Source organism: Dendrobates tinctorius, unplaced genomic scaffold (genome assembly GCF_039654945.1).
Source record: "Dendrobates tinctorius isolate UK_male_01 unplaced genomic scaffold, ASM3965494v1 ptg000211l, whole genome shotgun sequence".
NCBI lineage: Eukaryota > Metazoa > Chordata > Amphibia > Anura > Dendrobatidae > Dendrobates > Dendrobates tinctorius.
The window spans coordinates 9,889,312-9,903,761 of NW_027361878.1; the positions used below are offsets into that span (position 1 = coordinate 9,889,312).

The window sequence follows — 14,450 nt, forward strand, 5'->3', positions numbered from 1 at the left end:
ACTCTTTTTGTCATTTCTCCCTTTGCATTCTGACATTATGTAAACATTTCTATCAGTTATCAAGATGTTGAGTGTGATGCTGAGTCACTTATCAGGGACAAGCCTGAGTTGAGGTTAGTTGAGTAATCCAAGGTCAATAGCTGGGAGGGTACTTCATAAACAGATGGAAGAACCAAAGTCATAGTCAGGTAATGGTCCTAGGTCAAAATACCAGGAGCATAGTGGATCAGAGCAAAGGGGTTAAATAGATGGATGGTCAGAACGAAGTCCAAGGTCAGGCAGCAATACATCAACAACTGGCCTGAATGTGATAGAGAAGATAAACCTAGAGAAAAACAAGGATTATCTGGCCTGTCTGGGGGTTAATCAATTAGCTGATTCACTGTAATCTAGATTCTTGTGATCAGTGGCCACAATAACATGATTCTGCTCACTGAGCAGACACTCAATGGGATAGAGGGGGGGGAGATGCTAGGTTGGAGCTGCAGGACAATGAAGCAGCTAGCTGGGTGACAGTTAGAAGGCGGGGTAGAGGGAAGAGCACCAGGGAGGCTAGTCCTGATCTGGCACACCCCAATAAGTTTGCTAAGTTGGCAGATGAGGGGAGTGTTAGTGCAGGAGTAGCACTGCTGCAGCAAGGCATGTCCTCTGAAAGCCGGAGGAGTGTCTGCTCCAGTAAGGGGGGAAATAGGAGAGCAGGGCAGGCCAGACAGGTTCTGGTAGTGGGAGACTCAATTATTAGGGGAACAGATAGGGCAATCTGTCACAAAGACAGGGATCGTCGAACGGTGTGCTGCCTACCTGGCGCTCGAGTCCGACACATCGCTGATCGGGTTGACAGATTACTGGGAGGGGCTGGTGAGGATCCAGCGGTCATGGTGCACATTGGCACAAATGACAAAGTTAGAGGTAGGTGGAAGGTCCTTAAAGATGATTTCAGGGAATTAGGCTGTAAGCTTAAAGCAAGGACCTCCAAGGTGGTATTTTCGGAAATACTTCCTGTACCACGCGCCACGCCAGAGAGGCAACAGGAGATTAGGGAGGTTAATAAGTGGCTCAGGAATTGGTGTAGGAAGGAGGGGTTTGGGTTCCTGCAGAACTGGGCCGACTTCTCACTTGGCTACAGGTTCTACACTAGGGACGGGCTGCACCTCAATGGGGAGGGTGCAGCTGTGCTGGGGGAGAAAATGGCTAGAAGGTTGGAGGAGTGTTTAAACTAGGGACGGGGGGGGGGTATTCCTTTTATAGGAGGGGAAGACAGTGCAGCTAGAGACCTGGGCACAAATAATGACATTGGGGGTGGGGGTGGCATGGGGGGTGGGGTTAGAACAGTTAATAATTTAAGAAAGAATAGAGGTACAGAGAGATACATAAAGTGCATGTATACTAATGCCAGAAGCCTTGCCAACAAAATGGAGGAATTGGAGTTAATGTTGTTGGAACATAATTATGACATGGTGGGGATATCTGAGACATGGCTGGATGAGAGCCACGACTGGGCTGTTAATTTACAGGGCTACAGTCTGTTCAGAAATGACCGAACAAATAAGCGAGGGGGAGGCGTGTGTTTATATGTAAAATCATCCTTAAAAGCTATCCTTCGTGGTAATATAGATGAATCTAATTAAAATGTAGAGCCCCTGTGGGTAGAGATAAGGGGAGGGGGGAAAAATAATAAATTACTGATAGGGGTTTGTTATAAGTCTCCAAAAATAATGGAAGCAACAGAGAATATCCTCATAAAGCAAATAGATGAAGCTGCGACTCAAGGAGAAGTCATTATTATGGGGGACTTCAACTACCCTGAAATACATTGGGGAACAGAAACCTGCAGTTCCAGCAAAGGTAATAGGTTTTTGACTACTATGAGAGACAATTACCTTTCACAACTGGTTCAGGACCCAACAAGAGGGGGGCACTGCTAGACCTAATATTAACCAACAGGTCAGACCGCATATCAAATGTAAGGGTTGGGGGTCACTTGGGTAACAGTGATCACAAATTAATAAGTTTTCATGTATCCTTTAATAAGATGTGTAGTAGAGGGGTTACAAGGACACTAAACTTCAGGAAAGCAAATTTCCAACGGATGAGAGATGATCTTGGTGGAATTAACTGGGACGATATCCTGAGACATAAAAATACACAAAGAAAATGGGAGACGTTTATTAGCATCCTGAATAGGACCTGTGCACAATATATTCCGTATGGGAATAAACATGCGAGAAATAGGAAGAAACCACTATGGCTAAATAGAGCTGTAAGGGGCGCAATAAGGGACAAAAATAAAGCATTTAGTGAATTAAAGCAAATAGGTAGTGATGAGGCATTAACTAAATACAGAAGATTAAATAAATTCTGTAAAAAGCAAATCAAGACAGCAAAGATTGAGACAGAGAGACTCATTGCCAGAGAAAGTAAAAATAATCCCAAAATATTCTTTAACTACATAAATAGTAAGAAACTAAAAAATGATAGTGTTGGCCCCCTTAAAAATAGTCTGGGTGAAATGGTGGATGAGGATGAGGAAAAAGCCAATATGCTAAATGACTTTTTTTCAACAGTGTTTACACAAGAAAATCCCATGACGGATAACATGATCAGGGATAAAAATTCTCTGTTAAATGTCACCTGCTTAACCCAGCAGGAAGTACGGCGGCGTCTAAAAATCACTAAAATTGACAAATCCCTGGGCCCGGATGGGATACACCCCCGAGTACTGCAGGAATTAAGCACAGTCATAGATAGACCATTATTTTTAATCTTTAAAGATTCCATAATAACAGGGTCTGTACCACAGGACTGGCGTATAGCAAATGTGGTGCCAATATTCAAAAAGGGGACAAAAACTGAACTTGGAAATTATAGGCCAGTAAGTTTAACCTAAACTGTGGGTAAAATCCTGGAGGGTTTTCTAAGAGATGCTATACTGGAGTATCTCAAGAAGAATAACCTCATGACCCAATATCAACATGGGTTTACAAGGGACCGTTCCTGTCAGACTAATCTGATAAGCTTTTATGAAGAGGTAAGTTCCGGACTGGACCAAGGGAATGCAGTGGATGTGGTGTACATGGACTTTTCAAAAGCTTTTGATACGGTGCCACACAAAAGGTTGATACATAAAATGAGAACAATGGGGATAGGGGAAAATATGTGTAGGTGGGTTAAGAGCTGGCTCAGGGATAGGAAACAAAGGGTGGTTATTAATGGAGCACACTCAGACTGGGTCACGGTTAGCAGTGGGGTACCACAGGGGTCAGTTTTGGGCCCGCTTCTTTTTAACATATTTATTAATGACCTTGTAGGGGGCATAGAGAGTAGAATTTCAATATTTGCAGATGACACTAAACTCTGCAGGGTAATCAATACAGAGGAGGACAATTTTATATTACAGGAGGATTTATGTAAACTAGAAGCTTGGGCTGATAAATGGCAAATGAGCTTTAATGGGGATAAATGTAAGGTCATGCACTTGGGTAGAATGAACAAGATGTATAATTATGTGCTTAATTGTAAAACACTGGGCAAAACAGTCACTGAAAAAGACCTGGGTGTATGGGTGGACGACAAACTCACATTTAGCGGCCAGTGTCAGGCAGCTGCTGCAAAGGCAAATAAAATAATGGGATGCATTAAAAGAGGCATAGATGCTCATGAGGAGAACATAATTTAACCTCTATATAAGTCACTAGTGCGACCACACTTAGAATACTGTGTACAGTTCTGGTCTCCGGTGTATAAGAAAGACCTAGCTGAACTGGAGCGGGTGCAGAGAAGAGCGACCAAGGTTATTAGGGAACTAGGGGGTCTGCAATACCAAGACAGGTTATTACATTTGGGGTTATTTAGTTTGGAGAATCGAAGGCTTAGGGGTGATCTTATTACAATGTATAAATATATGCGGGGACAATACCAAGAGCTTTCTAATGATCTTTTTACTCTTAGACCTGTGACAGGGACAAGGGGGCATCCTCTACGTCTGGAGGAAAGAAGGTTTAAGCATACTCACAGACGCGGATTCTTTACTGTAAGAGCAGTGAGACTATGGAACTCTCTGCCATATGATGTTGTAATGAGTGATTCCCTACTAAAATTTAAGAAGGGACTGGAAGCCTTTTTTGAAAAGTATAATATTACAGGGTATATACACTAGTTTCCTTAATATTGCGTTGATCCAGGGAGCAAGTCTGATTGCCGTATGTGGAGTCAGGAAGGAATTTTTTTCCCCAATGTGAAGCTTACTTGTTGCCACATGGGTTTTTTTTTGCCTTCCTCTGGATCAACATGTTAGGGCAAGATAGGATAGGATATGGGTTGAGCTAGATGGACTTAAAGTCTCCCTTCAACCTTAATAACTATGTTACTATGTTACTATGTTACTATGATTAATCACCTCTCTAAAAAATGCCTCCACTCTGCATAGGCCAATTTAACAGCAAGTAACTCATGATTTCCAACATCATAATTTCTCTCCGCGTACGAGAATTCTTTAGAAAAAAAACACACACGCAGGTTAGTCAGAATTTTGGGTCCCTGTGATAAAATGGCCCATACCACAAGTCTCTGAACCATCCACCTCCACAATGAAAGATTCTTGGAGACCGGGCTGGATTAGATTGGATGCAGACATAAAATACACTCCTAAGTTTTTAAAGGCCTTTAGACCATCCAGCAACCAAACCTTGAGATTTGTCCACTTACGAGCAAGGTCTGTAAGAGGATTAGCAATCTGAGAAAAACCTTTAATACATTTCCTATAATAGTTGTCAAATCCAAGAAAACATTGCAAAGCCTTAAGGTCACAAGGTTGAACCCAAACAATTATGGCCTACATCTTCCCAGAGTCCATCCTAAACCCTTCTGCTGACAAAAAATAAAAACCCAAGAACAAACTTTCCTTAACAGAATAAAACACATTTCTCTAATTTCACAAATTACAAGCTCTTCCTCAACTTTTGCAATACCGCACGGACATATTCCTGGCGAGAGTCCAAATCAAGCGAGAAAATAAGAATATCATCCAGGTAAATCACAACAAAATTTTTCAATGCAATCAGAGAAAATATCATTCATAACATTTTGAAAAATAGCAGGTGCATTGATTAACTCAAATGGCATTACAAGATTTTCAAATAGACCCCAGAAGTTAAGAATGCCATTTTCCACTCATCTACCGTCTGGATGCTTATCAAATCGTAAGCTCCTTTAACATCAAGTTTAGAAAACAACTTAGCCCCCAGAAGTTGATTATATAGGTTGGGAATGAGTAGAAGTGGGTAAGTATTTTTAACCGTGATTTTGTTTAGTTCTCGGGCCGGAGGTCTCCATCTTTATTTTTACAAAGGAAAATTTGGCAGCTACAGGGGAGGAGGAAGGATGGATATGACTCATCTGTAAACTTTCTTTAACGTATTGCTTCATGGCAGCCCATTCAGGCCTATACAAATTGTAAAGGCGAACTTCAGGTAATTTAGCATTAGGGACAAGATTAATAGTATAATCAGAAGGAAGGTGGGTAGGTAGTACAATATATCTGCCTCTTTTTCCGAGAACACATCTGAGATAGAGTTGAGCGAAACGGGTCAAAAAATTTCAAAAGTCGCCGACTTTTGGCAAAGTCGGGTTTCATGAAACGAAACCCGACCCTAGGATGAGGTCGGCCACGAGGTCGGCGACTTATGCGCCAAAGTCGCGTTTCAAAAGTTTGTTTTGCGCTCTTTTTCAGCCAATCAGGATCCACGGACACTGTGGGCAACATGATGACATAGGCAGGGGTCACCACCATCTTTCAGAAGGGCATGCAAGTGATTGGCTTGCTTTGGTGGGCGTCACAGGGGTTATAAAAGGGCGTGCACGCCGACCGCCATCTTACTTCTGCCGATCTTAGCATAGGGAGAGGTTGCTGCTGCTGATTTTGTAGGGAGAGTGTTAGGCAGGGAAGAAGAAAAAAAAACTGCTTCTGCTGCTAGCGATTTTGCCTGTACAACACACCAGTCACTGTGTGTGCAGTGCAAGGGGAGGCTATATTGTGGTGGATCAGCGGTGTTGGTTGTTAGGCTGCCTTCTAAGGCTTCCTGACAGCTGCATTGCTGTTTACCCACTGCTCTGCAAACTGCTTTTTTAAAAGCAATCCCAATTTTTTTTTTTGTCCTGCTGAGGTACTGAGCGTGCATTTTTTCACACCATACAGCGGTGTACGCTCCTCACACAGTACCGTGTAACGGCTGTTATCACAGCCACAGTGAAGCTATCTGTGTGTCACTCTGTGAGAATAAGTCGAGGACATGTTCCGTTCTTACAGACCTGCACCTACTAGTTTTGTCTAGCTTTCAAACAGTTAAATATATTTGCTGTTTGATCACATTCAAAACAATAGAGAGACAGCGTGTGTCAGTCCGTATACTTAAAAAACACGGAGCTTGACAATTTTACGTACACCGGACAGCTGTGTACGTGCACGCTCCTCTCAGTACCGTGTAACGGCTGTTATCACGGCCACAGTGAAGCTATCTGTGTGTCACTGTGGAAGGATAAGTGGAGGACTTGTTCCGTTCTTACAGACCTACACTCTATGGAGATTCCTATTCTGCCCAATTCTACATACACCTTGTAGTTTGTGATACACTAGCCAATTTCTGCCTGTGACATAGCGCTCTGATATTCAGTGGGCCTCACACAATCCAAAAGTGTCCAGTGTCCACTAGTGTGTGCAGAAATTCAAAATCTCCCTTATCCTGTAGTCACTTTTTTCACACCTGTGCCATCGAGCCTGTGACATAGCGCTGTGATATTCAGTGGGCCTCACACAATCCATAAGTGTCCAGTGTCCACAAGTGTGTGCAGAAATTCAAAATCTCTGTGATCCTGTAGTCACTTTTTTCACACCTGTGCCATCGAGCCTGTGACATAGCGCTCTGATATTCAGTGGGCCTCACACAATCCATAGGTGTCCAGTGTCCACAAGTGTGTGCAGAAATTCAAAATCTCCCCTGTCCTATAGACACCTTGTACCTTGTTTTACATTACTATATAGTTTGTTGGATTTTGTCTACATTTCTACAAAAAATGAGGAAGGCTGGTGGAAAAGGCCGTGGAATTGGGCGGGGGTTGGCAGCTGGTAATGATGGTGTTGGTGGTGGATCTGATGGTAGTGGCAAGAGCAAAATAGGACCGAATGCAGGAGGTGTTGAGCCTGCGTCATCGTCTAGCTCCATAAGGCTTCGAAGGCTTAGTTTTCTAGGAGTTGGCAAACCGCTTTTAAAGCCAGAGCATCAGGAAAAAGTTTTGTCTTACATTGCTGACTCAGCCTCCAGCTCTATCGCCTCCTCTTCTGAAGTTGTAAAAAGTAAAAGCACTGAGTCATCATTGGAGGCTCATGTTCATGAACCACACCTTTCCTTGTGTCCTTCACCCCAACCAAGATTGAAGGATGACGAAGGCCATACTACTGATTACTCCATGGAGCTGTTTTCACATATCATGCCTGGATTATCAAGTGAAATGGTGAATTACCCAGGCCAAGATGAATCTGACATGGAGTGCACTGATGCACAGCCGCTGATAGATGATTCTGCTGGTACATTCACTCAGAGCACTACATTGTCCTCGCAGTGTACAGAGCCAGATTCTGACCCTGATGAGACTCAGGTGCCCCTTCCCGCACACTATACCACCATACACGGTGACACAGAGGAAGGTGCACATGACGTTGAAGAGGAGGTGATGGATGACCCAGTTGTTGACCCAGATTAGCATCCATTGGGGGAAGAGGGTGCTGCTTCCAATAGCTCAGATGAGGAGCATCCACAGCAGACATCGACATCGCAACAGCTGTTATCTGGCAGGCCCGGAGCACTCCAAAGACAGGTTCCAAAAATCAAAAGAGTTGCTGGACAGCTTGTCCAGAGGGTCAAAAGATCACAGCGTGCTAGGCCGCAAAATGTCTGCCAAAGTAGGAAGAGTGCAGTGTGGCACTTTTTTGAACAAAATCCTCATGATCAGGCCAAGGTTATCTGTAAGAAGTGCGCAAAAACCTTTAGCCGAGGGAAAAATCTGAAAAATTTGAATACCAGTTGCATGCTTAGACATTTAACCAGCATGCACTTGCAAGCGTGGACACAACACCAAACCTCAAGTGCCACATGTGCAACTGATCACAAAGAAGGTAGTCAGCAACGCTACATTGTTTCCCCCACTGTAAGCCCACCGGTTAGCACAGCAGCAAATGTTGAGGTGTCGTTGCAAGGCCACAGCAGTCAGGGAATCCCACTGTTATATCAACGAAATACTGAATCTAGGCCATTAGAAAGAGCACCAACTCCATCACCATCATCAACCCTCTCTCAGTCCGCCCTGTCCACCGCTACTTCCACCATATGCAGCTCTCAAGTCTAGCTCACCCTCCCAGACACTATGAGTAGGTCAAGAAAGTACTCAGTCTCTCATCCGCGTACACTGGGTTTGAACGCCCACATTGCCAAACTAATCTCGTTTGAGATGATGCCCTATCGGTTGGTGGAAAGCGCAGCTTTCCGTGAACTCATGGCCTATGCAGTACCACGCTATGACCTTCCCAGTCGCCACTTCTTCTCTCGCAAAGCTATCCCAGCCCTCCACCATCATGTAAAAGACCGCATTGTCCATGCACTCAAGCAGTCAGTGAGTGGAAAGGTGCACCTCACAACTGATGCATGGTCCAGTCGGCATGGCCAGGGCCGTTACGTGTCCATCACTGCGCACTGGGTTAATGTGGTGGATGCAGGGTCCACAGGGGACAGCGGTGGTGGGACAGTGCTGCCTAGCCCACGGTATAGGAAACAGTTGGCTGTAGGCGTTCGACCCTCCTCCTCCTCCTCCTCCTCCTCCTCCAGAAGCGAAAGCTCGTCCACAGAGCGCAGTCGTACGAGCACTCCATCTGCAGCTGCCACTGTTGCACACGAGGTGTCCCCCTATCGAGCAGCTAGTGGAAAGCATCAGCAGGTTTTGTTGCAGATGATGTGTTTGGGCGACAGACACACCGCCGAGGTGCTGGCCGAGTACTTGAAGCGACAATCTGAGTCATGGCTGGGCAGTGTACATCTTGAGGCAGGCAAGGTAGTTAGTGATAACGGCCGTAATTTTGTGGCAGCCATAGCCCTTTCAAAACTCAGCCACATACCTTGCTTGGCTCACACCTTGAACCTGGTGGTGCAGTGCTTCCTCAAAAATTATCCGGAGTTAACAGCCCTGCTCCAGAAGGTGCGAAGACTGTGCGCGCACATCCGCCGGTCGCCTGTACACTCCGTTCGTATGCAGAAGCTGCAGCGATTGCTCCACCTTCCCAACCACCGCCTCATTATCGACATTGCAACAAAAAACCAAAAGTCGCTCAACTCTACTGATTACAATTATTACCCGCGAACAATAATTTCACAGTAAGTGCAGGTCAACCGCAGTTCCGGAATTAGGCCTAACCGTCATTCCTGAAAAAATGAAAAACTTACGTGTGCAAACCACAGGTGCTGTAGCTTGCTTAACAGCTCGCCAGCCGTTCTCACGCCCAGTATGGATTACACGTGATTGCACAAAGGTGAGAAAGGGTACCGTATCCCCAGATAACATGTATGCATAGCGTACACATTCAAAATATATGTCTATACATCAGAAGGCAGGCTCAGACGGTGTTAGGCCCAGTATGGATTGCACGTGATTGCACAAAGGTTAGAAAGGGTACCGTTTCCCCGGATAACATGTATGGATAGCGTACACATTCAAAATATATGTCTCAGGAGGCAGGCTCAGACGGTGTTAGGCCCAGTATGGATTGCACGGATTGCACGTGATTGCACAAAGGTTAGAAAGGGTACCGTTTCCCCGGATAACATGTATGGATAGCGTACACATTCAAAATATATGTCTATACATCAGGAGGCAGGCTCAGACGGTGTCAGGCACAGTATGGATTTGACGGCCCAGATTACACAGCGGAGGAGCAGGGAGAGGTAAAGATTGCAAATGCTGGGGTCCTGCCCAAGCAAGGGGGGCCCACTCGTGGGCGTCGGTACTGGCACTGGGCCCCTCATAGTACAGCGGTGTGTCTGACTGCGGGTGTGCACCACCACCGTCAGAGACACTTGATTGCACTATGAGGGACCCTGTGCCAGTGCCCGCGCCCAAGAGTCGGCCTACCCACCTGTCCAGGGCAACGGCACTCGCACGGTGTCGTGCGCTAGGTGGTGACCCCGGCCATGGGGGGGGGAGGCAGCACAGTTAGGGAGTTTTAGAAAGTGGCATATGTTGATGTTGGACATTCAGCTGATGCAAAAGGCGAAATAGGTGAAGTCCCAGGAAGAGGTGGACCAAAGCAAGCCATTTTTCTGTCACCCTATGTGTCATCAGGGGAAGGTGGGACAAAATCCTTGGAAACCCATGCATGGTTCATTTTAATGAAGGTCTACATCCACATACAAGATCTACATCCACATTTTGGGTTGACAGACGGGTCCTTTTTTCTGTCAGGATTGATCCAGCTGAACTGAAGACTCTTTCCGATAGCACACTTGCAGCTGGGCAAGCGAGCTCCTGTAAGGCATATTGGGCCAATTCATGCCAGGTGTCCAGTTTAGCGGCCCAATAGTCAAAGGGGAATGACCTGTGTGGGAGAACATCGATATGGGAGGAAAAGTAGTTTGTAACCATAGTTGACAACTGCTGTCTCCTGTCACTTTCCATCGATGCAGTATTACCAGTTGTGTGAGCGGTATTTGAAAAATCAGTCCACAACATTGTCATGAAACCCCTGTCTACAACGCCACTTCTGCTGTGTGCACCACGAACACCTCTGCCAAGCTGCCCCTGGCCCGTACGGCTCGTGTGAGAACCATCACCGCTGCTGTGTGCTGGGAATGCCTCAAGCAACCGATTTACCAGAGTTGCTTGTTTATTAGCCAATATTAGGTCAAGGTTCTCCTGTGGCATGATGTTTTGTAATTTGCCTTTATAGCGTGGATCCAGGATGCTGGCCAACCAGTAGTTGTCATCGTTCATCATTTTGGCAATGCGGGGGTCCCTTTTTAGGATCTGCAAGGCATAATCTGACATGTGGGCCAATGTTCCCGGTGTCAATGATGCACTGCGAGTGCTGTGTGGAGGAGCACTTTCTGGCAAATCCACATCCCTCCAGTCACGCACAAACCCTGTACCAGACCTTGCCACGCCAACATTTTCACTTGCCCCACGAGATGCATCCTCCTCCCCTAACTAATCATCCCCATCATCCTCCTCCTCCTCCTCTTCTTCCTCCACCTCGTCCAGGAGAGGTCCCTGAGCAGACAATGGCTGAATGTCATCAAGGATTCCCTCCTCCTCTTCCTCATCAACATTGGCTGCAGACGCCTGCTCCTTAAGGTGCGTCAAAGTTTGCATGAGCAGACGCATAAGTGGGATGCTCATGCTTAGGATGGCGTCGTCTGCGCTTACCAGCCGTGTGCATTCCTCAAAACACTGAAGGACTTTACAGAGGTCTTTCAGCTTCGACCACTGCACACCTGTCAACTCCATGTCTGCTCTCAAAGTGCCTGGCCGTGTATCCTCCCACAAATGCATTATGGCCTGCCTCTGCTCGCACAGCCGCTCCACCATGTGCAGGGTGGAGTTCCACCTTGTTGCAATGTCGATAATGAGGCGGTGGTTGGGAAGGTGGAGCAATCGCTGCAGCTTCTGCATACGAACGGAGTGTACAGGCGACCGGCGGATGTGCGCGCACAGTCTTCGCACCTTCTGGAGCAGGGCTGTTAACTCCGGATAATTTTTGAGGAAGCACTGCACCACCAGGTTCAAGGTGTGAGCCAAGCAAGGTATGTGGCTGAGTTTTGAAAGGGCTATGGCTGCCACAAAATTACGGCCGTTATCACTAACTACCTTGCCTGCCTCAAGATGTACACTGCCCAGCCATGACTCAGTTTGTCGCTTCAAGTACTCGGCCAGCACCTCGGCGGTGTGTCTGTCGCCCAAACACATCATCTGCAACACAGCCTGCTGAGGCTTTCCACTAGCTGCTCGATAGGGGGACACCTCGTGTGCAACAGTGGCAGCTGCAGATGGAGTGCTCGTACGACTGCGCTCTGTGGACGAGCTTTCGCTTCTGGAGGAGGAGGAGGAGGAGGAGGGTCGAACGCCTACAGCCAACTGTTTCCTATACCGTGGGCTAGGCAGCACTGTCCCACCACCGCTGTCCCCTGTGGACCCTGCATCCACCACATTAACCCAGTGCGCAGTGATGGACACGTAACGGCCCTGGCCATGCCGACTGGACCATGCATCAGTTGTGAGGTGCACCTTTCCGCTCACTGACTGCTTGAGTGCATGGACAATGCGGTCTTTCACATGATGGTGGAGGGCTGGGATGGCTTTGCGAGAGAAGAAGTGGCGACTGGGTAGGTCATAGCGTGGTACTGCATAGGCCATGAGTTCGCGGAAAGCTGTGCTTTCCACCAACCGAAAGGGCATCATCTCAAACGAGATTAGTTTGGCAATGTGGGCGTTCAAACCCAGTGTACGCGGATGAGAGACTGAGTACTTTCTTGACCTACTCATAGTGTCTGGGAGGGTGAGCTGGACTTGAGAGCTGCATATGGTGGAAGTAGCGGTGGACAGGGCGGACTGAGAGAGGGTTGATGATGGTGATGGAGTTGGTGTTCTTTCTGATGGCCTAGAATCAGTCTTTCGTTGATATAACAGTGGGATTCCCTGACTGCTGTGGCCTTGCAACGACACCTCAACATTTGCTGCTGTGCTAACCGGTGGGCTTACAGTGGGGGAAACAATGTAGCGTTGCTGACTACCTTCGTTGTGATCAGTTGCACATGTGGCACTTGAGGTTTGGTGTTGTGTCCACGCTTGCAAGTGCATGCTGGTTAAATGTCTAAGCATGCAACTGGTATTCAAATTTTTCAGATTTTTCCCTCGGCTAAAGGTCTTTGCGCACTTCTTACAGATAACCTTGGCCTGATCATGAGGATTTTGTTCAAAAAAGTGCCACACTGCACTCTTCCTACTTTGGCAGACATTTTGCGGCCTAGCACGCTGTGATCTTTTGACCCTCTGGACAAGCTGTCCAGCAACTCTTTTGATGTTTGGAACCTGTCTTTGGAGTGCTCCGGGCCTGCCAGATAACAGCTGTTGCGATGTCGATGTCTGCTGTGGATGCTCCTCATCTGAGCTATTGGAAGCAGCACGCTCTTCCCCCCATGGATGCCAATCTGGGTCAACAACTGGGTCATCCATTACCTCATCTTCTATGTCATGTGCACCTTCCTCTGTGTCACCGTGTATGGTGGTATAGTGTGCGGGAAGGGGCACCTGAGTCTCATGAGGGTCAGAATCTGGCTCTGTACACTGCGAGGACAATGTAGTGCTCTGAGTGAATGTACCAGCAGAATCATCCATCAGCGGCTGTGCATCAGTGCACTCCATGTCAGATTCATCTTGGCCTGGGTAATTCACCATTTCACTTGATAATCCAGGCATGGTATGTGAAAACAGCTCCATGGAGTAATCAGTAGTATGGCCTGCGTCATCCTTCAATCTTGGTTGGGGTGAAGGACACAAGGAAAGGTGTGGTTCATGAACATGAGCCTCCAATGACGACTCAGTGCTTTTACTTTTTGCAACTGAAGAAGAGGAGGCGATAGAGCTGGAGGCTGAGTCAGCAATGTAAGACAAAACTTTTTCCTGATGCTCTGACTTTAAAAGCGGTTTGCCAACTCCTAGAAAACTAAGCGTTCGAGGCCTTATGTAGCCAGACGATGACGCAGGCTCAACACCTCCTGCATTCGGTCCTATTTTGCTCTTGCCACTACCATCAGATCCACCACCAACACCATCATTACCAGCTGCCAACCCCCGCCCAATTCCACGGCCTCTTCCACCAGCCTTCCTCATTTTTGGTAGAAATGTAGACAAAATCCAACAAACTATATAGTAATGTAAAACAAGGTACAAGGTGTCTATAGGACAGGGGAGATTTTGAATTTCTGCAGACACTTGTGGACACTGGACACTTTTGGATTGTGTGAGGCCCACTGATATCTGAGCGCTATGTCACAGGCTCGATGGCACAGCTGTGACCAAAGTGACTAGAGGATAAGGGAGATTTTGAATCTCTGCACACACTTTTGGACACTGGACACTTTTGGATTGTGTGAGGCCCACTGATATCTGAGCGCTATGTGACAGGCTCGATGGCACAGCTGTAACCAAAGTGACTAGAGGATAAGGGAGATTTTGAATCTTTGCACACACTTTTGGACACTGGACACTTTTGGATTGTGTGAGGCCCAATGAATATCTGAGCGCTATGTGACAGGCTCGATGGCACAGCTGTAACCAAAGTGACTAGAGGATAAGGGAGATTTTGAATCTTTGCACACACTTTTGGACACTGGACACTTTTGGATTGTGTGAGGCCC

General features: G+C 46.8%; 1 protein-coding gene across 1 annotated transcript in view; it reads left to right on the plus strand.

The window, feature by feature from the left end:
• LMNTD2 (lamin tail domain containing 2) overlaps nucleotides 1-14,450 on the plus strand; it is a 109,235-nt gene that overhangs the window by 76,040 nt on the left and 18,745 nt on the right. The gene's annotated exons all lie outside the window — the stretch shown is intronic.